Raw genomic sequence first — 24,700 nt, forward strand, 5'->3', positions numbered from 1 at the left:
CAGAATAGCTGTTTAAGTTATCAAAATACCATGTGTCTAACTAGAATTATATGGAGTGACTTGATCATCAGGTATTCATGCAATAAACGTTTACTGAACCATGTGTCAGGCACTGTGCTAAGTGCTAGGGTTACAAACACTGTCAACTTTAGTAATCTTTGTCTTTTTTGAAAGCAACACTTATAGTACTCAGAGGTGGAGTCACTCCAAATCTGTAAACATAAATTCAACATCAACTCTACTATTCCCCTTCACTGGAAATGTGTAAATTAACTTTCTTTTACACCTAAATTTCACTTTGGAATTTAATCATATTACATGTGCATATGGGAGTGCACAGACACACTTTTGCTCTCCATTAGCATGCCTTTCCTATTTCTTTTTTTAAAGTACTTCAAAAAGGCTGAAGACTGAAATTTGACAACTTCAAATATCGGGTGTAAAACTCTTAGATTAAGAATTGGATAATTTTTTAAAGTAAAGTCTCTCACAATTCTTCCCAGTGGCCAATCATTAATTCCATTTAGTTTGCATAAGCTAATGCTAGTTTGTCTGGTTTTTTATAAAAGCAAGAGTCCTGAAATAGAGAACTGTCTTTCAAAGATTTTCCCCTTGAAATAGCCCTAAAATGTACTTAAAAACTTGAAGTAATATAATGCTTGATAAACATAACCTAAAGAGCCTAGCTTTCTAACAGTCAATAATCTTTCCTTTATTTTTTACCACCACTAATATCTGAGAATTTACAGATATGATGACTAGAGAGTAAAGGTCTCAGAGAGGCCTTATCTCAGTACTGTAAACTAGCTCCCACTCATGCTAATCTACAGGGATGTAGCTGTAATAAATGATGAATTATTAAAGTTCTTGATATCACGTGGAGCTAGAGGTGCCATTAATGCAGTCGTTTAGTACCATCAGGGTGTAAATAATTTATAGGATGTACAGAGCAATCAAAACAGTTTGAGGAGGAGAATCAAGTTCTGCAAGCTAACTGCAAAGAAGTCCGGCAGCAACAGAGATGCAGGGGTTTTCTTCTACCCGGTCACATAAATACACTTTTGAGACACTGTCAATCTTGTGTTTGAGAATTTGCAGCACTAATAGGCCAAACGGTGAATTCCAACAATATCAAAACCTCTGATAAAGGGGCCCTTTGCAAAAATTAAAAGATAAGAACACACTATATCCAATAGTTTGGGTATGACAACGCTTCCCATATTTATCCAGCATAAATTGCCATTTCTTTTATGAATGGAAATTCCTGTATATCTAGCATAATTTATTTTTATTTATTTTTTTTTCCCCCAAAGCCCCAGTAGACAGTTGTACGTCATAGCTGCACATCCTTCTAGCTGCCGTATGTGGGACGCGGCCTCAGCATGGCCGGAGAAGCGGTGCATCGGTGTGTGCCCGGGATCCGAACCCGGGCCGCCAGCAGCAGAGCGTGTGCACTTAACCGCCAAGCCATGGCACCAGCCCAACTTTTAAAAATAATACTCAGAATTACCATTATGATCAATTACAGTACTGTGATTTAATATGCTGATGATCTTGAGTACTCTTGAAGTATACTAAACACAAGGATTCCAAAACAACTTTTAAAATTCTGTCTGCTTTTAGGTTTGCTTTTCCTTTACCACTAACAGCTTTACACCAAAAGCTATCCCTTCTTGGAACTGTTAGCCTTCCTGTCTATAAAAGTGTCACCTGCCATTTTTCTAATTTGTTGCTTCTAATCAACTGTCATAGGCTAGGAAACCCCAGTGTCTGTTAGAATTGTCTGAAATAGGAGTAAATGAGATCTGAGTGTGAGTCTGAGAGGCTCCTTTATGAATAAATGCTTCCTAGAGGCATTTTTGCTTTTTGGTTGAACTAGCGATGGCTGCAGATATTGGGTAAATATCTTTAGCATAAATAAGATTTTATTACAGCATGAAGCATAATGCTATTCCAAAGTAAATTTTCTATCCTTCATTTGCACTATTTATTCATAATACACTGTACAACACTTTTTATATGAATCCAAAAAGTTGGAGGTGGTAGGAAGATGGGAGCATCCATCTCAAGAATAAGAGGCATGGGGCCAGCCCCGTGGCTTAGCGGTTAAGTGCGTGCACTCCGCTGCTGGCGGCCCGGGTTCGGATCCCAGGCGCACACCGACGCACTGCTTCTCCGGCCATGCTGAGGCCGCGTCCCACATACAGCAACTAGAAGGATGTGCAGCTATGACATACAACTATCTACTGGGGCCCTGGGGGGCAAATAAATAAATAAAATCTAAAAAAAAAAAAAAAAAGAATAAGAGGCATATTTTATTTTCTTCTATTTTCTTTCCTTGGGTTCTTAATCATTGAAAATATTGCTTCACTAGAGGACTACAACAACAACAAGGAAATATGAATTCTACAGTTCCATTTAAGAATAGAGTTTTTAGGGGGCCAGCCCGGTGGCGCAAGCGGCTAAGTGCGCGCACTCTGCTCCAGTGGCACGGGGTTCGCCGGTTCGGGTCCCAGGCGCGCACCGATGCACTGCCTGGCAAGCCATGTTGTGGTGGCGTCCCATATAAAGTGGAGGAAGATGGGCACGGATGTTAGCCCAGGGCCAGTCTTCCTCGGCAAAAAAAAAGGAGGATTGGCAGATGTTAGCACAGGGCTGATCTCCTCACAAAAAAAAAAAAAGAATAGAGTTTTTAAATGCCAAGTTCTAGGACCCTGGGCAAGTCATTTAACCTCTCTAAATTTCAATCTCCTCTACAGTTAAATGAGAAGACTAGTACCAACCTCACTGGATTGCTCGGAAGATTAAAAGAATATAAATAAAATGCTCAGCACACAAGTCAGTGTGTAAACAGTAGGTTATTACATAATCCTGGATTTGAAATAGGATAATGGTTCAGCACTATTACCTTTTCTGAGTATTTATCTCAGAATCTGAGTCTTTGAGTATTTATGACAGTTGATTGTACATGCAAGCATAATCCACTTCCCAAGGTAAAACTTGAATTAATTGGAAATACTCCCTTACATTAACTTACTAAAGTAGTAAAGTAAATATTGTTTCTGAATTCCAATTTCATGAGAAAGATGCCAATAACAAGGCAGCCCACCAAAGATTTGGTCAAATTATTGAGGTACATACCTATATCACAAGATTTGATATTTTAGAATAACCCAGTGACACTTCTAAGAATCTATTCTACATATATATTCTCATTATTATGAAGAGATATCTACCAGGAAGTTACTGTAATAGCAAAATCATAAAATAAAAAGAAATCTAAATGTTTATTAAAATGGGATCAGTTAAATAACTTATGAAAGTTTCATACAATGGAAATCTCTGCAGCCAATAAAAAGAATAGCATAAATATTTATACATAGTTCATAGTATGGCTTTGTGTGTGTGTTTTAAAGAAAAGGAAAAAGATAGATGTGTAAAACTTCAAGTAGTATGCCCAAGAAACAGTTAACAGTGGGTTTTCCTTAAGTGGGACAAAGGAACTTGTTACTTTTCCACTTTATATGCTTCTGTCCTGTTCTAATAGTTTACCATGGGAAAGCGTTATTTAAAAATAAACTCACATAGGGGCCGGCCTGGTGGCATAGCGGTCAAGTTCTAGTGCTCCACTTCAGCAGCCCGGGGTTCGCAGGTTCAGATCTCAGGCACGGACCAACACACCACTTGTCAAGCCATGCTGTGGCAGTGTCCCACATAAAGTAGAGGAAGATGGGCATGGATGTTAGCCCACGGCCAGTCTTCCTCAGCAAAAAGAGGAGGATTGGCAACGGATGTTAGCTCAGGGCTAATCTTCCTCACAAAAATAAATAAATAAATAAATAAACTCACATATAAAATCTATCTTTAACCTAGAATGTGACTGGAAATAAAATTTTAATTCTGTTACTTTTCTAAGAGATTAGAATTCTTCCTACAGAATGTTTTCAGAATAACGCCATCCGTTGACCAAACCAGGTTAATTGTAACCCTAGACAAGGGAAAAACAAAAACCTAATAACTAGATTTCTCTTATATTCCTAATCAGTAATATACCCCAGAAAAATAGTGGCAAACGCAAACGTCCTACACTGTTTTTGGACTGATTTATAAAATAGTAAATTCCATTTTAGAACCTAGTGTCTGGACTTCAAATTTCGAGCCAGTGAACAGAGTTGAATTTTTAGCAAGCAATACAAAACTATGGCATATTAATCTCATGTTTTTAATGTCTTTTTTTCCATTTAGAATAAAATAATAATTCAGCAACAGGAGAACAAAGGCTATTGCTTATACATGAAAATACACAGAAAAATATGACATTTTTCATAATCATTAGTGAGCATTTTCTGTGTATCAACTGGGTTCACATCTTTGTATTAGACTGTTTATATTTTATTATAATTATTAAGTTATTCTAAAGATTTTTAGGGGTGAATGGATATTAAAACAAGTTGTCTTATCACTTACATTATTGGCAGAGAAGGAAGGTCCAATCAAAGCCAAGCATTAGTTGGGTTTCCCATTATTAATGCAATCGTGGGTATTCCCTAATACCCACGTAGTTTAACCTGGCACCAAGTCTAATATCTCCTCAAATAAGCATACTTATACTCAGGACTGGCTATGCTTTTCCTGCTGCAACCTGCCAAGATTCTGAATACATCAACAAGATGTTATAGTGATTTTGAAATATATATATAAAAAATAAAAACGTGTAAGAGAAACTCAAAATTAAAAAGCATTTAGTTAAAATTTATTTACACCACACTTCACTAATGTTGCACTGTTTGTGGTTTACCTTTAAAACTGCTAATCACCACTAGTTATTATGATAGTTATTCCAGCAGTTAAGTTTGTTACAAGTAACATAAACAGTCTCTTTTTTTTTGGGGGGGGGGGGTGCGGTGTTGAGGAAGGACAAGGGAAGGAAAGGTAAAGAACACACACAAAAAAATAGGTTAACAGCAAAGTAAAGCTTGCATTAACTATTCTGTTCCTCTAGTTTTTGTCCCAAACATGAAATTTATAATTTGGATGGGATATAATTACTTAAATTGCTTCTACTTTTTATTTGCATCAGTTGAACATCTTAACATTTTTGATGACTGGAATAATACAGAATAAACAAGTTGAGTCATTTACTTTGATGTAGAAAATATGGCATAAGAATGCACTCATATATTGTTTTAAAACATCTTTATTAAGCTCTTAGTATGATATGCTTTCTCTATTACTTAAATGCCAGTGTTCCATTACAACTGAATGACCTTTAAAAAATAAAGTGTACCTTATAAAATGTCATGGACCTAAGATGAGGGAAATGTATCTTCTAGCATCAGGAAGCCAAATGATTATCTTAATGTACAAGTAACTCTTTGATTACGCATGTGCTGACTATTATGTTGTATATAAGGAAATGAAAAAATTTTTAACACAATGAAACATAATTAGGACAATAATCTCTATAAAAATAAAAGTGTCCACCAAAGCATAAAGGACTTTCAAGAATTAAGCAAAGCACAGACCTCCCTCAATTAACATTCAATAAGCAACAACTGTGTCTGGTTCAGTGGTTCCGTACCACTGCTGCACATCAGCATCACCAGGGAAGTTTTTGAAATACTGATGCTAAGGTCTCACCCCAGACCAATCAAATCAGAATCACAGGGGGGTGAGGCACAAGCATTGGTATTTAGTAAAAGCTCTCCAAGTACTAATCTAATGTGTAGCCAGTACTGAGAACCGTTGGACTAGTCTAGAAATCTAATACCACAAACCCTGATGGCCAGAGGATGCTCTGTCAAAATTCTTTCAATTCTCTTCCTTTTCTCGCCTTACAATAAACCTGCCTGTCAACAAAGATTTGACACCCACTACATGCCAGGCACTGCACTAAGCAGTAGTGAACAAAACAGATGTTTTTGTCTCTATGATGCCTCTTGGAGTTTATAGGACCACTTTAAACTAAAGCCTTATTGACACCAAAATGCCACTAAATCATATTTACTACCAGACAAAATTCCTATAAAATAAGCTAACTATTTGCAACACAGGAGGGTGGGATAGAAAGGGTAGAGGAAGGGATGCTTTTATTTCTATTTAATACATTTCTGTTTTGCTTGATTTTTTTTTAAGAGCATATATGCTCATTAATGAGCCCTTTTATAATTTCTTTATGTATGTTTCCTAAAATAAGACTTTAAAAATGAATTCGTAGATAAATGCAACAAAACATACTAGTAGATTCTTGGCTAGGTATTTCACTGGGGAGGAGAGTCAGGATTTGGGTTTTGGTGGCAAGGTTAATGACCCCAGGTTTCTTGACCTCTTTCCAGTAGTAGCCTTGTTTGTCTTTCCTAATCCCTTAACCACTGTTCCCATGCCCAGCAAGGTCTTATCAAAACGGGCACGGGCACAAATTGAAGGTAGAAATCCACAGGGATCTACTGAGCACACTATCTCTCCTTTCCAAGTGGTTCTGACATCTAAAATTAAATGCCATTCAGGGAAAGTGAAGCAGTGGAGACAATGTTAATATTAAGAGAATCAAACACTGTGCAAAGAAAAGCAATTAAAACAATGATACGATTTTTTCCCCTACCAAATTAGCAAAAAAGAATCTAAATCATGATAATCAATACTAGAGAAAGTGTGATAAGACAGGCACTCTTACAGTGCCAAAAGGGGTAAATTATGCCAGACTCAATTTAAAATATCAAGATAATTCAGGGTAGACTTGTGTTAACAACCAGCCCTAAGTGATCTGTATCAGATATGTATTAGATCTGATTTCTCAAGGCTCTCTCATTATAGGCTTTCTTGTTTAGGTATCTTCTGAACTAACAAAAATGTCTTGAAGATTACTACAAAAGATTTCACGGGTTTACATCTTCGGTTTACCACTTCCCCAGATAGCTCAGGATAAAGAAGATGAAATACGCTAAAATCCTTAATGCAATGAAAAAAAAGCATATTGTATATGCTTTGAAATGATTGTTGAAAGTGAAACAGCTCATTATAACAGGAGTATGCAAGCCAACGCCAACGTATATCGGATTCTGGGAACACGATAGCAGCATAGTCCCCTTCCTCCCAAATGTGCTTTAGGGATTTACCAGAGGTCTGTTTCTTTTAAAGAATAAAACTGGTGTTTCTGCTAGAGCCTTGAAAGATAGGCTATGCAACCCTGCCTTTGAAATATCTCAACTTTAGAAATGAGTGGCTGGTGTACAGGTTACAATGAAGTTGTATACTATTAAAAACTCCTCAAACAATAGCTGCAAGCCATGACATTCCACGTGCAACTGATTATTCATTATTATTCAGTAAATATCTAATAGATGCGGCAAAGCCCTATAAAAACAAAGATGATCAGAATAAATGAAAGATTATTTGTACATGCAAAAGTTTTTCTGAATTTTGGTGCAAACAGACAAAACATCACAGACAGAGTGAGATGGGAGCTAGAGTTAGTAGTAACTTACGGTGCCTATATTTAGAATTTTTCTTTTCTTTTTTTTTTAAAGATGATCTTAAATGCAAATAATTAGTTAAGATAATGCCCCAATTCATTCACAATGTTTGCTATGGAGAATGAGATACCTTGAAAAGAAATCATCTAAAAAGATACTTAAAAGACTAGAGAAGCAAATGAGAAAGTACTGCTTTAAGTTCTTTGCGAGTTTCTCCCGATCTCCCTCAAAAGGCATAGCCACACACTTTCTTTAATTCAATTATTTAACGCACTCATTCAACAAATATTTCTGAGTGCCTACTGCTGGTCACTGTTCATCTACAGCAACAAACAGACAGGGCCGGCCCTGTGGCTTAGCAGTTAAGTGCACACGCTCCACTGCTGGCGGCCCGGGTCCAGATCCTGGGCGCGCACCGACGCACTGCTTCTCCGGCCGTGCTGAGGCCGCGTCCCACATGCAGCAACTAGAAGGATGTGCAGCTATGACATACAACTATCTACGGGGGCTTTGGGGGAAAAATAAATAAATAAAAATTAAAAAAAAAAAAAAAAGTTGTTAAAAAAGAAAAAAAAACACAAAAATCCATGCCCTCATGGTATTTACATTCTACTGAAAAGAAGACAAAGTAAAATATGTCAGAAGATGATGCCTGCTAATGACAAAAATAAAGCCAAGAAGGGGGTCAGAGTTGTCTCTGGGAGAGGAGAGACAACATGAAAGTCCTGAGCTTCTTGAAGAGGCTGTATAAACAAGAATAAAGGGCATAATGAGACTCCTGCTGATGGTCTCACGGCAGATACTGGTTGGTGGTGAGGATGAGGGTTCAGGGGAAGAAAGGGGTGGGGAATCTTTCCAGGAACAAGCACAGTTCTTTACCATGCTGGAGTGGAGACTTGGAAGAGGGTGATATCCAGAGCAAGCAGAGTTTCCTCTAGATTCCTGCCTATGGAGGCCTAGAGGCCAAGAGAGGGAAATCCTACCTGGGTTTGATCACAGAGTAAACCGGGTTTCTAAACCCACTGTATGCTCAGCCCATAGCCAATCTCACTTCTCTGTAAGAAGTATCATGAATATATCATGGACATAAGATGGAAGGAGAAGTGGAAAATAAAGCAGATAGCAATAACAGGTAAATATGAGGGACCTTAGTAGAAAGGAAATCTAACCTGTACCTTTTTTAAAAGGACTCATTTTCAGTTCACCACCTTGTGGTTTAAAGCAATTAAAGTAGATTCATTTCATATTCCAGCTGGATTATCTGACTGAAAAGCAACAAGTTATGTCAAAATTATGCTTCTCCCTCTCATAATTTTCTTCACAGTCTTTATCCTCTACATGCAATAGCAGGTTGAGAGAGTTCATTTTCAGAAAAACAAACATCTGGAATGAATTTAAAAGGCCCTGAAATCAACACCCCTACCATATCACCCTTCTAAAACCTAAGAATGTTTTCCAAAGAGTATCTCAATCCTGATCAGTATCACTACAAATATAGAAAGCAAGGATACTACAAACTGCCCCTTTAGGAAGAAAATTTGAAGTATAGGCAAAGCTATTCAGTTTTTGCTTGACATCACACAATTTACTGGTAGTGAGCTCAGGACCTATGAAGGGGTCAAGGCTGACTCTACCTATTAACCAACAGTGAAAACATTGCTTATACAGAGCAACAGCTAAAAGAGGCTGAGGCTCAAATCAGGTGTAAATTTGGAAATTTAGAGTTATTCAGTATAAGTTAATGTCCTCTTTGTATGTCAAAGAACTAATCTGTTCACAACTATTCTAAAGGAACAAATGCAAACAAATCTTAAACATTTACTAAATAATGAGAACAGCAGGAACTAAGAAACTAAAGTAACTATACATGAAATCCAATTAATCTAGTCCAGCAGTGGTTCCCAAATACTGATCCATGATGAAGTTTTCACCAGCACAAAATGAAAATCATAAGGACAAGGTTACAAGTTTTCCATAAAGCTAAATTTATTAATCTACAGTATTGTCCTTAACTCTAAAATTATGTCTTCCTAATCTTTTGGTGATATCATGAAATGACCATGCCAACAAATAATTGGAGGAGAGAGGTTCTAATGCCCTTACTTAGCAAAACAAGAAGTTGACTAATATATCTGGTCCTCCAATTCTTCTGCATCTGTGTGTCTGTATGTGTGTGAGTGTAAAATCAGAACAATGGGATATACAGAGCTCTGCACCCATGGAGGATCCAGTCAAGTTTTGAACAATCAAATAAAATTTGAAAGAGTTTCAGATATAAAAAAGCACCAAGACGCTATCTAAATAGGTTTCTGTCCATGGAAAATTCTGTTTCTATCTTGACTCACACACACAATACTCCTGACACTAGATGTGTGCGTTTTTTCCCCACACCAACCAGTTCTCCAACACCAGCTGAGTGTCGTACAATTCAATTCAATTCTGACACTACCTGGAGTTAGTGCAGATCCCACAAGTTGAGGGCTCAGTCCCTCAAGACTGCCCCCCACTTCAGACACCACTCCTAAGTAGTAGGTCTCCCTGTTACCCACAACTTCTGTCCGACATGGCTACAGATCAGAGGTTCCCACTACCCCCTCCTCGGATTTAATCACTTGCCATAGCTCACAGAACTCAGGGAAATACTTACTTACATTTACTGGTTTATTATATAATAAAAGATATGATAAAGGACACAGATGAACAGCCAGATGAAGAGATATATAGGGTGAGACCTGGAAGGGTCCAGTGCAGGAGCTTCCACCCCCGCAGAGTTGGGGTGCCCCACCCCCCCCAGTGCATAGATGTGTTCACCAACCCAGAAGCTCTCCAAACTCAAACTTTCGGGATTTTTATAGAGGCTTCTTCACACAGGCACAATCAATTGTTAACTCAATCTCCAGCCCCTCTCCCCTTCCAGGAGGATGGGGGGAGGGGGGCGCTGAAAGATCCAACTTCTAATAACGGCTTGTGCTTTCTGGTCACCAGCCCCCATCCTGAAGCTATCCAGGCGACCACCAAGAGTCAGTGGCCTCTTTAGATCAAAAGCCACTCCTATCACCCAGAAAATTCAAAGTGATTTAGAAGCTCTGTGTCAGAAATCAGAGTAAAGACCAAATATTAGAACAAAAGAGCTCCTAGTCTTCTTCTCCCCGCCCCCAAAGCCCCAGTAGACAGTTGTATGTCACAGTTGCACATCCTTCTAGTTGCTGTATGTGGGACGCGGCCTCAGCATGGCCGGAGAAGTGGTGCGTCAGTGCGCACCCGGGATCCAAACCGGGGCTGCCAGCAGCGGAGCGCGCACACTTAACGGCTAAGCCACGGGGCCAGCCCAGTCCTAGTGCTCTTATCACTTAGGAAATAAGTAGGGTTCCAGGAGCTCTGTGCCAGGAACCAGGGGCAGAGTCCAATATATATATTTTCTATTATTTCACAGCCCACCTCCTTGGTCTCTGGCCACAGACCCCTTACAGCAAAATGATACACAACTCAAAAGATACTGGCACATTATTAGAATCCCCATTCGGTCATTAATAATAAGTCCAGTACCTCATCATCTTATATGAAAAATGCCTTCCAGGACAAGGCCACTCAGGTTTGCAGGCTTCCATTCAATCCTGTCAGGTTCCAAAAGCTGGACTGGTCTAAGCAAACACACAGTTTCACCTTTTCAGTCATCTGGTATAACTGAGTTAAGAGATGGTATCATCTCTTACTCTGAGCCTCTTTTGAGGTGTTAATATTGGATTTCCCTCATTATACAACCCACTTATTCATTCCTTTATCCTCAGCTACTATTGCTCCTTCTCTCCATTTATACCCAAACTCTTCTACCTTTGGAAGGGACATCAGGTTTGGCCACTGTGCTGGTCTAGATTGCAAACAGCAATACTAATATAGCAAGTACCTCCCCTTCAGTCTGACACTCTGTTCAGTTACGGTAAGATTACATAGGTGCAGAACTACTAGGTTACTTTTACCACCAGGCAATATAGCGGCATTCATTGTTAACTTCAATTTTGCCAGACGGGGTGAAGGCACAATCCACCCCTTCACGCCCTTAGGAATTCTGGCCCAAAGTTTAAAAATATATTACGGTTTCTTGCTTAGGAATCATGCTTGTTTCTGACACTTGTATTTGCAGCCCTGGTCATATGACCACTGTATCAAGTAGGGAAAAAAAGCTGAGGTGATATGAGGAAAAAAGAAAAAAGTATAGTCATTATACCAGCATACACCTCCGATAAGAACTGCACAGTCATTCCAGCATCCTTCCCCACCCCCTCTTCCCCAGATCCACCAGAAAAAGAGGCCTCTGTCTAGTAGGGCCATTCCTTTAGCCCCAACTCATGCTGAGTGTGAGCACACTCTCATTAAAGTATGTAAGCCAGTCCTTCACGTCTTTATCACTCCCCCCATTTTAGACAATCAATGTTTTACTTGCCCATTCCAGTTCTCTATCAAACTAGTACTCTGAGGAAGATATCTCTATGCCCATTTTGGACATTATGGGTTGTCAAGTGTATTCCTTGGTCTGAAGAAATGATCGTCGGCCATCCAAACTGGTACAATTATCTTCTGTTCCAGTTCTTCTATAGCACTCCAAGCATTTGCATCTACCATCAAATAAGCAAAGCTCGGTCCAGAGTCAGTGTTTATCCCTGTCAGGACCCATTTGCAGCCCCCCAGGGCTACAAGCATCAGTCTCACTTGCCAGCTATGCTCAGGGCCTTCCCACCAGCCAATGTGCCACAAAGCCATCTGCAGTCTCTGTCTCTTTTGCTCAGGGCCTTCCCACCAGGGAATGTGCCAGAAAGTCATCTGCAGTCTCTGTCTCTTTTGCTTGCAGACAGAACAGTCTTACTGGCACTTTGTGCCTCAGAGGTTGCAAAAGGAATAGGTCTAGATTTAACCCATCTCTGCATTGCTGCAGTGCCCCTGTATCCACTCATTTCATGGACCCAGGTGGCCACCACAAAAGAGCACATCAGGATATTTGTTTGTTGATTCCAATCACCTTCCAAACTTGGAAGGGGGTTCTTCTGATGGGCATTGACCTGTCCTACTTTAATGCACCCCTCAAATTCCCACAGTGATTTCCATAGTACGGTGCCCCATACGGGCATCCCTTTAAATTTTTTAAAATTTTATTTATTTATTTTTTCCCCCAAAGCACCAGTAGATAGTTGTATGTCATAGTTGCACATCCTTCTAGTTGCTGTATGTGGGACTCGGCCTCAGTATGGCGGGAGAAGCGGCGCGTTGGTGCGCGCCCGGGATCCGAACCCAGGTCGCCAGCAGCAGAGCGTGCGCACTTAACCACTAAGCCACGGGGCCGGCCCCGGGCATCCCTTTAATAGGTGAGGTTTCCACTGCTCTTTTGCCTGACCATATGGCCAGGCCACTTGCCAGTGCTTATGAGTCAGTAAAAGCCCAAACGTAGGGACTTATACCACTGTTCAATTCTTCCATCATCGCTAAGAAAACAGCATGCAACTCAGCCCACCAAGCTAATTTGTCTTTATATTCATCAGTCAGAGTAGAGGCCTTCCAAACAGGATGCTGTCCGTTCACCTTGGAAGTGCCACCCACAAACCAAGCAGCTCTTTGTTGGTCTGTTATGAGCTGTACACAGGACCCTGCCCAAGTGACAAGAGAAACCAGCAGCTCCTCACAGAGTTCTAGAGTCAGTCCTAGAGGAAAAGAGGCTCCCTGCTCCAGTTTCTCCTCCTTGCACTCCTCCAGGCAGCATGATGCTGTACAAACCATTTCCATTTTATTATGGAACTCTTCTGGGCACTGCCCTCCCCATTTGAGTGTTTATCTGACATTACACAAGACGTCACGAGTATTTCAGGCTTCAAGATTATTTTATGACTTAGTCATAGGGACAGTTTCAATTAAGGTCCAACAGCAAGACAATAACTGCCCTTCAAATGGAAATTCTCTAGTCCAAAGTCCTGGTAGTAGTTGCTGGCTTTTGCCTTAAGGCCCAGACCACGGTACACATAGGGCTATCACAGAGAATTTGTCCATACCAGCACTCCAACTTCTATTCTACACTGTGTGGGCTTGGGCAATTTTACTGGTTCCCTTTTAGCAAATCCAATTAGTATTGCTTGAAGGGTGGATTCACATGCCTTCTGTTTTATACTAGGTAGAGGAAACATTCCCCAGTCAGATAAAACGTCCATCTCCATAATACAGTTAGGTAAAAGCCTGTTCAAACGTACCAATTCTCCTACAAACTTTTACCTTAGATTCCTAACTATAGCCTCCACTAACACTTTAACAGGTTTTGGTTTTACAATACTAGGTAGGGGAATTGCTCCTCAGCCAGATATAACATCCAATCCCATAAAACATGCAGGTAAAGGAGACACACCTCTTTACATAAAGCCTGTTGAAATATTCCAACTTGCATGATCCTATCAAACGTTATATTTTTATGTTCTCTCAATTGCATCAGGGCTTCACCAATGGGTTTTGGTACCACAGTGCAAAGGGCTCCCATATCAAGGAGTCCTGGGAACTTCTCTTCACCTCCTGACCATTTTACCGGCTCTTGTGCAAAAGGCTTTGGGTCCTCCCTAGGGGTTGAGCCAAGGGACCCTGGCCCTTTTGTCAGTCTTTATCTCATTTAATCTGCTTAACCAATGCCCCAAGGGATTTCTCATTGTAATCTGTGCCTTCAGATTTTTTTTTTTTTGCTGGGAAAGATTCACCCTGAGCTAACATCTGTTGCCAGTCTTCCTCTCTTTTTTTTTCTTTCCCCCTCCCCAAAGTCCCAGTACACAGCCATATATTCTAGTTGTAGGTCCTTCTAGTTCTTCTATATGAGCTGCCGCCACAGCACGGCTACTGACAGATAAGCGGTGCGGTTCCCTGCCCAGGAACCAAACCTGGGCCGCACCAAACTTTAACCACTAAGCCATGAAGGCTGGCTCTCTGCCTTCAGATTTTTAAATTTCTCCATACTGGGGTAAATAGGAGGGACTTGTTTGGGGCCCTTTAATGTTGGGGGACCAGAAGGAGGTCCCTTTGGCCAGCCCAACCTTGGGTAGTGCTGAATTACCACCTTTGTTTTAATCCCATCAATGTCTGTTTTATTCATCCCACTTTTTGTGTGTGTGTGTGAGGAAGATCGGCCCTGAGCTAACCTCTGCCAATCCTCCTCTTTTTTTGCCGAGGAAGACTGGCCCTGGGCCAACATCCATGCCCATCTTCCTCCACTTTACACAGGACGCCGCCACAGCATGGTTCAACAAGCAGTGCATCAGTGTGCAACCAGCATCTGAACCAGCGAACCCCAGGCCGCCGCAGCGGGGAGCGCACATCTCACCACTTGCGCCACCGGGCCGGCCCCCATCCCATTTCTTAATAACCATCTAAAGGTTTCCATTATGCTGGGTCAAGTCCTGTGATTCTTCCTTTTCTTTGCTCCTAGTAATATCTGTTTTATTCATACCTTATTTCTTAATAACCATTTAAAAATTTCCACCTTGTTAAGACCAGTCCCTTGACCCTCTCCTTTGCCTTTCCTCACTCTCTCGTTAATTAACCTCATGTTTTTATTAGCATTTGTAAAATTCAGGAGGGGAAACTGGGATAGCAAATATAGAAGGCTTTCCCAATTGTCTCCTTGGTTTTGCAGCAGTAAGGTCATACGGAGTGTTCATGTAAAAGTCCCCCTTAACCACAGCATTTACCATGAACTGGGTAACAGCCATATTCAGTAGGTGAATATCTACCATTAACCAGGGCTTACATAGGAAACACATCATTGCTTCATCAGGAGTGTTCCACCTGGCATTCATAGGGAGAGGTGCACAGTCCCCTTTCTCAGGTAAACAGACTTTACAGTGACTTTTACCTAGTCCACCAGGCTGACTGTTCCCTCAGGAATAACCTGCTTTGTGTCTGGATCACATATAGCCATCTGTGATCGTTCCATGGTGAGCTGTGGATCTTGCATCAACCCAAACATGCTCTTCCCCACTGCAGCATTTAAAACCAGATACTGCTCCTAAATTAGTTACTCTCACAGCCCATTTTAGTAACAGTTCTTCAGGAAGCTGATGTTACTGATCCAAAAAATGAAACAACTCCTTCACACTATACTCCTTGGTTTCCACAGCTTCTTGGTTTTGCCCTGCCCTACACCAACTACGTTCTTGGTGACCAGGTCTTAGAGGTACTTTCTGTCATCCTTGCATAATTTTTCCCTTGGGGGGCAGGTTTGAGGCTAGCGGCCTAAGCTGACTCACTGAAATCTGAGCCTGCTAGCATCAAGGTCCAACTCAGCACTCTCTTTTAATTTCATTTTAGCTATTACAGATAACAATAACCAAAGGACTGAACATTTCACATTTTTCTTATTAGTTTCCATTTCCTTATGCATCCAGTGAACCAAAGCACTGAACCAAACCAAACCATCTCTAAATTCCATTGGTAACTTTTACCTTTGGTAACTGAGAGCAGCACAACTGCTGCTCCTGTGGTAACAGGTGACCATGTGGCCACCCAGGAATCAAAGGTTCTGCCCTTTTATCTTTTCTCTTCCCACACCACATGTTTCCCTGAGCCAGGGCCATTCTAGCAAATCTCACCTCTATGACACCAAATATCTAAGAAAAACTCCCTGTGTTAAAAAAAAAAAAAAAAAAAAAAATTCAATGACACTTGTTTAAACACAGTCAAGACTTTATTCAAGGTGGTGCAGGTTATCTCCACAGGGATGGGGCCAGTGCGACAAAATTTTGCAGTGGGGGAAAGACATCGGGCTCAACTCCGAATGCTACATGGGTAAGTGGTAATTTATAGTTAAGGAGCAGGGTGGTCAGCCAAGGTGAGTGAATGGAAAACTACTAAGAGGAAACAACAGGGGTAAGGGGGGTTCTCAGGTAAACAGACTTTACAGTGACTTTTGTCACAGTCTGGCTAAACAAACCTAACTGGATTCTTGCTGAAGAAAGGCCAGGGTGATCAGACATCACCTAGGGAATGGTGGAGGATGAGGAATCGATCAGATATCAAGGGTGATCAGATATTGAGGGTGGGGGCTTCTTGCTAAAAAAATGACTTAGCAGGATTGTTAATAAACCTGCATTTTCAAGGAAGTATACAGATGGGCCTAGGAAGAAGGTTCAGGAGTCTGACTAAAATTTGGTGGAGCAAAGAATCTTTGTCAGTCCCCAGTGTTGTTCAAGGAAAGAAGAGACATTCTTCTTATTCATTAAGGACTAAGTGAACCTTCTGTTGGGGCTTGGTGTTAGAGGATATTTGCTCGATAGTGTCAGCAGTCAGGCATTTAATGAGGGATTTTCTATGAAAATAGAAGAAAAACAAAAATTAATAGTTAGAAACCCAGTTTCTCAGTCCAGAGGGCAGCCAGTTGAGATTTTTAGACTTGAGCTTGAAGCATCTTTAGATGGCACAGTGAGGATGGCAGTGGCATCTGAAGAATTTTCCTGGTTTGCAGTTTGAATGTCTCTGATGATGGCACTGGGTGTTCTGGTGAACTCTATGAGTGGTTCATAAAGCAGAAGGCACAAAGGTTGCCATACATGATTTGCTGTAGTAATTTTTTTTTTAAGTTTATATCAAGTCATCTAACTTCAGCTTGTAGGGTTTCAGGAAAAAGGCAGTTTTAGTTCTCAGTGCCAAGTCAGAAGTGTGGGGAAAAAATTGGACACATTAGTTTGGAGAGTTATAGCCAGATATTAGAGGAAACTAAAATTGAGAATGTGATAAAGACTAGCAAAATGTGCAAGACAAAAGCCAAAAGGGTGCACTACAGTTTTGCGTTGAAACAAAAAAATTTCTCTCTATGGTCAACTTTCTGATTCTTGTTTACAAAATAATTCTGGTCTCATTATATTTGTCCTGATTATTTACATAAGTGCGGCAAGAATCGTGACTGACCATATAGGCTCTTTTTGAGTTTGCTTTGCTAGAACTTTTCACAAGGAATCTCAGACTAAACTTTTAAAAGCCTCTTGAAGCTAGGAAGCCAATCCAGGAACTAGCCACCAGACTTCACCTCCTATACCCATAGATTCAAGTGAATTCCTCTCTTCTTGAGGTCCTCAAGATATCCTGAGGTTCTCGGGCCTGCCAGGAAATGACCTTCCTTACTTACCTATAAGGCTGAGAAACCCTGTAAGCCAGGTACCAGGCCAGCTTTTCCAAGAGCATCGGCTCCATGAAGTCAACCTTAGTCCTTTAAACCAGATTCTATGCACATCATTCTCAAATATAACATTCCAGACAAAGCCTTGGTAATATAACCAATGTTTCCAATTGTATCCTGTTACAAAAACAGGTTCTTATTGAACTTATGCAAATAACTATATTGTCATGAAAATAAAAGTACTAAGAGTTTCCAAATTCTGGAAAGATCAGGTAGGGAGGAAAAAGTAATTGTTTCGTCTTTGTTCACAAAGGTATAATCTACCAGACTATTCTAAGCTATAGAGAGCTTAAGAGAAAAGCAAAAAGGGTTCTTCAAATCTGGAAAACAAAACATTCAAGAACCAGCAATGTTTCAAAGAATCATAAAAAAATTATAATCATCCTCATCAATTCATTCAGTCCCATGTAATTAGTTCTTGTTCGGAGCCAGCCCAGATGGACTTGTGGTTAAAGTTTGGCGCACTCCACTTCAGCGACCCAGGTTCGATTCCCAGGTGCAGAACCACACCACTCGTCTGTCAGTAGCCATGCTGTGGCAGCAACTCACATAGAAAAACTAGAAGGATCTACAACTAGAATATACAACTATATACTGGGGCTTAGGGGAAGAAAAAAAGAGAGAGCAAGACTGGCAACAGATGTTAGCTGAGGGCAAATCTTTCCCAGCAAAATAAAAATTAGTTGTTTTGATTGATCTCGGGTTAACAGTTTTATGAATCCATCAGCTTCTTCATTAAGTCTGGAAATTTTTCCTCAGTCCACCGGTATAGGTAAAGTTATGTGACTGATGCCATCATGGAACATTCTTGCCTGTAGCTGATTGTAAATGCTTTCAGAGAAGAATGAGAGTAAAACAACTTGTCTGTGAATGACAAAGACTTAACAACGGCCATGGGTAAAGTTCTGATGAGAGTCTATTTGATAAAGAAAATTAGTTATTTCTGTGGCATACAATATTTTAACATAATAACTGGACAACAACAGTAGTGACAAATTCCTATGAACTTCATACATTTCTGGAATACCTATATTAGTAACATATATCCATACACATATAGCCTTAGAAGGTTTGTCATCATTTCTTATTTGACAATGCTGCCCATGTAATTTAACATACCAAATAAACCTAACTAGTTTAACATCTCTCTTTTACAAGGTGAGAGACAAATCCTTTGAGATTTTCCAGGGACCCTCTGGAATATCTCAAAGTCAGTTTGTAGTCAAAAAGATTCCATTTAGAATCTGATTTGGAGAAGTTGTCAAAATGTCAAAAGAGGGCCGGCCCCGTGGCTTAGCGGTTAAGTGCACGCGCTCCGCTGTTGGCAGCCCGGGTTCGGATTCCAGGCGTGCACCAACGCACGGCTTCTCCAGCCATGCTGAGGCCGCGTCCCACATACAGCAACTAGAAGGATGTGTAGCTATGACATACAACTATCTACTGGGGCTTTGGGGGGAAAAAAATAAATAAATAAAATCTTTAAAAAAAAAAAAATGCCAAAAGATTTAAACACTTGACTAAATAAGATCACAGGTCACCATGAAACAACATCTAGCTATCCATTTACACAAACTGACAATGAAAAGATTTCAAAGGCAAATATAGAAAGTTACATAGTTGTAAAAAAAAAATCTTAGCTCTTCTAATATTGAGAAGACTCAGCTTTTCTGAAATAATCAAAGACCTGATAAAGACAACATGAAACACAGGAAATTATTTTGATAAGACACATAATCTTTGTTTTCCCAGGCAGATTACTTAATAGGTAAAGAAAAACCTTTTTATAATTTCTTAATAAGAGCAGACCAATAATCCAAGAAAACTTTGGCATTCATGTTTTGTATTAGTACACTTTTAATACTAAAGTTCAGTTTTTTCAACTTACAAATAAATCCATTCAATCTTAGCAACTTGATCACACATAAAATTCCTTTTCTGCAAACCTTCTACAACTGTTTTTCTGTATCTATTCAGTTTTTTGTCCTATATTTTTCCTCTTTCTCATTCTGGAACAACCAGTAAGTCTACCTTAGAATAAGATTCCTTTTTTTCTCTGAACAAAAACACATCCTTCATACCTTGCATACTTAGCATTCAAAGCTGTTCATTCTTACAGTTTTTAGTAGTTTCATTTACGTATGCTGATTATAATTTAACCACTAATAACCTTTCTTTTACAGAGAAAACTAGGAAGTAAACAATTGTGGTCTGTCATATATCAGTATTCTGTAGTAAATTAGTAAATTTATAAACACAGATCTTCCTCAACTTACGATCTGGTTACATCTCAATAAACCCAACATAAGTTGAAAATACAGTATGTCAGGGCCAGCCCCGTGGCTTAGCGGTTAGGTGCTCACGCTCCACTGCTGGCAGCCCGGGTTCGGATTCCGGGCGCACACCGTCGCACCGCTTGTCTGGCCATGCTGAGGCCGCGCCCCACACACAGCAACTAGAAGGATGTGCAGCTATGACATACAACTATCTACTGGGGCTTTGGGGGAAAAATAAATAAATAAAATTAAAAAAAAGAAAATACAGTATGTCAAAAGTGCTACCTACTGAACATCATAGCTTAGCCTAGCCTACCTTAAATGTGCTCAGAACACTTACATTAGCCTACAGTTGGGCAAAAATCATCTAACACAAAGCCTATTTTATAATAAAGTGTTGAATATCTCATGTAATTTATTGTATACTGTACTGAAAGTGAAAAACAGAATGGTTGTGTGGGTACAGAATGGTTGTAAGTGTATTGCTTGTTTGCCCTCTTGATCTCATGGCTGACTGGGAGCTGTGGCTCACTACCGCTGTGGCTGCCACTGCCCAGCATCACAAGAGCATAGTACTACATGTCACTAGCCCAGGAAAAGATCAAAATTCAAAATTTAAAGTGTGGTTTCTACTGAATGTGTATCACTTTTACACCAACATAAAGTCAAAAAATCGTAAGTCAAACCACTGTAGGTCGGGGACTGTCTGTACAATTTCACAATTGCTGGAGGCACGTGATTCCTCATAGTACAATTTCTCAATGTGGCAAAGGACATGTTTACTAACAGATCCAAGAATCTTTAGCTTCTCTATACCATACAAAAACAAGATGCTAAAAACATATCAACTTAAACTTAGGTTCAGTAACGAATGTTTCAGTAGTTTATTTTACTTAGAAATGACCTAGGGCCGGCCCCGTGGCTTAGCGGTTAAGTGCGCGCGCTCCGCTGCTGGTGGCCCGGGTTCGGATCCCAGCGGGCACCGACGCACCGCTTCTCCGGCCACGATGAGGCCGCGTCCCACATACAGCAACTAGAAGGCTGTACAACTATCTACTGGGGCTTTGAGGGGGGGAAAAAAAATAGAAAAAAAAAAAAATAGAAATGACCTAGATTCTTATTTTAGGCAGACATTAGACCAAGCAAAGCTAGCCATTACTTCAAGTTATTTCCCTATTATTTTTAGAAAACACACGTTATAGGGGGCCAGCTCCCTGGCGTAGTGGTTAAGTGCATGCGCTCCGCTGCTGGTGGCCTGGGTTCGGATCCCAGGCGCACACAGATGCACCGCTTGTCAGGCCATGCTGTGGCAGCATCCTATATAAAGTGTAGGAAGATGGCACAGATGTTAGCCCAGGGCCAGTCTTCCTCAGCAAAAAGAGGAGGATTGGCATGGATGTTAGCTCAGGGCTGATCTTCCTCACAAAAAAAGAAAAAACAACAACAAAAAAATAACCACACGTTAGGCAAGCATCACAAAAGCAAAAACCTAAAAAGGTTACATACATGTTCCCCATCCCCCCTTTTTTTACTGCCACGCTTGACATACATCAAGCAATTCATTGTTATTATACATATATAATTATATATATATCTTAGTTTGTATTTATAGTTTTATAATCTTAAACATCTAAAAGAGAGATAAAATAAGCTTGTTTGACTAGTAAATCTGGGTAGAAAAAAATTACAGGCATACCTCCTTTTATTGTGCTTCACTTCATTGCGCTTCGCAGATATCACATTTTTTACAAATTGATGGGTTGTGGCAAACCCTCATTGAGCAAGTCTATCGACACCATTTTTCCTACAGCATTTGCTCACTTCTTGTCTCTGTGTCACATTTTGGTAATTCCTACAATATTTCAAACTATTTCATTATTATTATTTCATAATTATCATTTCAAGAACATTATTATTATTTTCATTATTATCGCAGATTGTTATGGTAATCTGTGATCAGTGATCTTTGATGTTACTATTATAATTGTTTTGGGGCACCATGAACCACCCCCATACAAGACAGCAAACTTAATCCATAAATGTTGTGTGTGTTCTGATTGCTCCACTGACCCGCATTCCCCCGTCTCTCTACCTTTCTTTGGACCTCCCTATTCCCTGAGACACAATATTGAAATTAGGCCAATTAATAACCCTACAATGGCCTCTAAGTGTTCAAGTAAAAGGAAGAGTCACACATCTCTCACTTTAAATCAAAAGCTAGAAATGATTAAGTTTAGTGAGGAAGGTATGTGGAAAGCCAAGACAGGCCGAAAGCTAGGCCTCTTGTGCCAAACAGTTAGCCAAGCTGTGAATGCAAAGGAAAAGTTCTTGAAGGAAATTAAAAGTGTTACTCCAGTGAACACACCAATAATATTACCTTATTGGTGATATGGAGAAAGTTTTAGTGGTCTGGATAGAAGACCAAACCAGCCACAACATTCCCTTAAGCCTAAGCCTAATCCAGAGCAAGGCCCTAACTCTCTCCGATTCTATGAAGGCTGAGAGAGGTAAGGAAGCTGCAGAAGAAAAGTCTGAAACTAACAGAGGTTGGTTCATGAGGTTTAAAGAAAGAAGCCATCTCCATAACATAATGTAAGTACAAGGTGAAGCAGAAAGTGCTGATGCAGAAGCCACAGCAAGTTACCCAGAAGATCTAGCTAAGATAATTAATGAAGGTGGCTACACTAAACAACATATTGTCAACATAGATGAAACGACCTTATAATGGAAGAAGACGCCATCTAGGACTTTCACAGCTAAAGAGGAGAAGTCAATGCTTGGCTTCCAAGCTTCAAAGGACAGGCTGACTCTCTTATTAGGGGCTAATGCAGCTGGTGACTTTACGTTGGAGCCAATGCTCATTTCTCATTCCAGAAATCCTAGGGCCCTTAAGAATTATGCTAACTCTACTCTGCCTGTGCTCTATAAATGGAATAACAAAGCCTGGATGACAGCACATCTGTTTCCAACATGGTTTACTGAATATTTTAATCCCACTGTTGAGACCTACTGCTCAGAAAAAAAGATTCCTTTCAAAATATTACTGCTCACTGACAATGCACCTGGTCACCCACGAGCTCTGAAGGAGATGCACGAGATTAATGCTATTTTCATGCCCACTAACATGACATCCATTCTGCAGCCCATGGATCAAGGAGTAATTTCCACTCTCAAGTCTTATTATTAAAGAAATACATTTTGGGGGCTGGCTTCCTGGTGTAGCGGTTAAGTGCACGCGCTCTGCTGCTGGCGGCCCAGGTTCGGATCCCAGGCATGCACCAATGCACTGCTTGTCATGCCATGCTGTGGTGGCATTCCATATAAAATGGAGGAAGATGGGCACGGATGTTAGCCCAGGGCCAGTCTTCCTCAGCAAAAAAAAGAGGAGGATTGGCATGGATGTTAGCTCAGGGCTGATCTTCCTCAAAAAAAAAAAAAGAAATACATTTCATAAGGCTACAGCTACCATGGAAAGTGATTCCTCTAAGGGATCTGGGTAAAGTAAATTTAAAACCTTCCTGAAATGATTAACCATTCTAGATACCATTAAGAACATTTGTGATTCACGTGAAGGGTCAAAACATCAACATAACAGGAGTTTGGAAGAAGTTGGTTCCAACCTTCATGGATGACTTTGAGGGGTTCAAAACTTCCATGGAGGAAGTAACTGCAGATGTGGTGGAAACAGCAAGAGAACTAGAATTAGAAGTGGGGCCTGAAGATGTGACTGAATTGCTGCAATCTCATGATAAAACTTGAACAGATGAGGAGTTGCTTCTTATGGATGAGCAAAGAAAGTGGTTTCTTGTGGGCCGGCCCTGTGGCTTGGTGGTTAAGTGCGCGCGCTGCGATGCTGGTGGCCCGGGTTCGGATCCCGGGTGCGCATCGAGGCACCACTTCTCCGTTCATCCTGAGGCCGAGTCCCACATACAGCAACTAGAAGGATGTGCAGCTACGACATACAACTATCCACTGGGGCTTCGGGGGGAAAAAATAAAATAAATAAAATCTTAAAAAAAAAAAAAAGAAAGTGGTTTCTTGAGATGGAGTCTACTCCTGGTGGGGAAGATGCTGTTAAAATTGTTTAAACAACAACAAAGGATTTAGAATATTACATAAACTTAGTTGATAAAGCAGCAGCAGGGTTTGAGAGGACTGACTCCAATTCTGAAAGAAGTTCTACTGCAGGTAAAATGCTATTAAACAGCATCGCATGACTCAAGAGAAATTGTTCGTGAAAGAAGAGTCAATTGATGTGGCAAACTTCATTGCTGTCTTATTTTCAGAAATTGCCACAGCCACCCCAGCCTTCAGCAATCACCACCCTGATCAGTCAGGAGCCATCAACATCGAGGCAAGATCCTCCACCAGCAAAAAGATTATGACTCGCTGAAAGCTCAGATAATGGTTAGCATTCTTTAGCAATAAAGCATTTTTTAATTAAGGTATATACATTTTTTAGACATAATTCTAATGCACACTTAAGAAACTACAATATAACATTAACATAACTTTTATATGCAACGGGAAACCAAAAAATTCATGTGACTTGCTTTATTGCGGTGATCTGGAACCGAACCTGCAATATCTCTGAGGTATGCCTGTATATGCCTGCACTATATATTTAATGCTGACAACTCGAAAGACAGGCCTGTTTTTATTTTACCAACAATTTTCAAATTAGATTTACAAAAAATTATCCCAGATCATGTGGACTTAAAACATTGGGTTAATTTCTCTACTTCTGAGAGTTTCAGGAATACTTA

The 24,700-nt window shown here is 40.2% G+C and overlaps 1 protein-coding gene across 9 annotated transcripts in view; it reads right to left on the reverse strand.

Annotated features, from left to right (window-relative positions):
- Window positions 1–24,700, reverse strand: part of LRIG2 (leucine rich repeats and immunoglobulin like domains 2) — a 61,814-nt gene that overhangs the window by 31,315 nt on the left and 5,799 nt on the right. The window contains exon 3 of one of the 9 annotated variants that reach the window (XM_087445372.1): window positions 21,631–21,786. The exons of the other annotated variants lie outside the window; for them this stretch is intronic. The gene's annotated coding sequence lies outside the window, so the exon portion shown is untranslated. The remainder of the gene's footprint in view (window positions 1–21,630; window positions 21,787–24,700) is intronic. 9 annotated transcript variants of the gene reach the window in all.

This window comes from Ceratotherium simum, chromosome 2 (assembly GCF_057802395.1).
Source record: "Ceratotherium simum simum isolate JZ-2026a chromosome 2, ASM5780239v1, whole genome shotgun sequence".
NCBI lineage: Eukaryota > Metazoa > Chordata > Mammalia > Perissodactyla > Rhinocerotidae > Ceratotherium > Ceratotherium simum.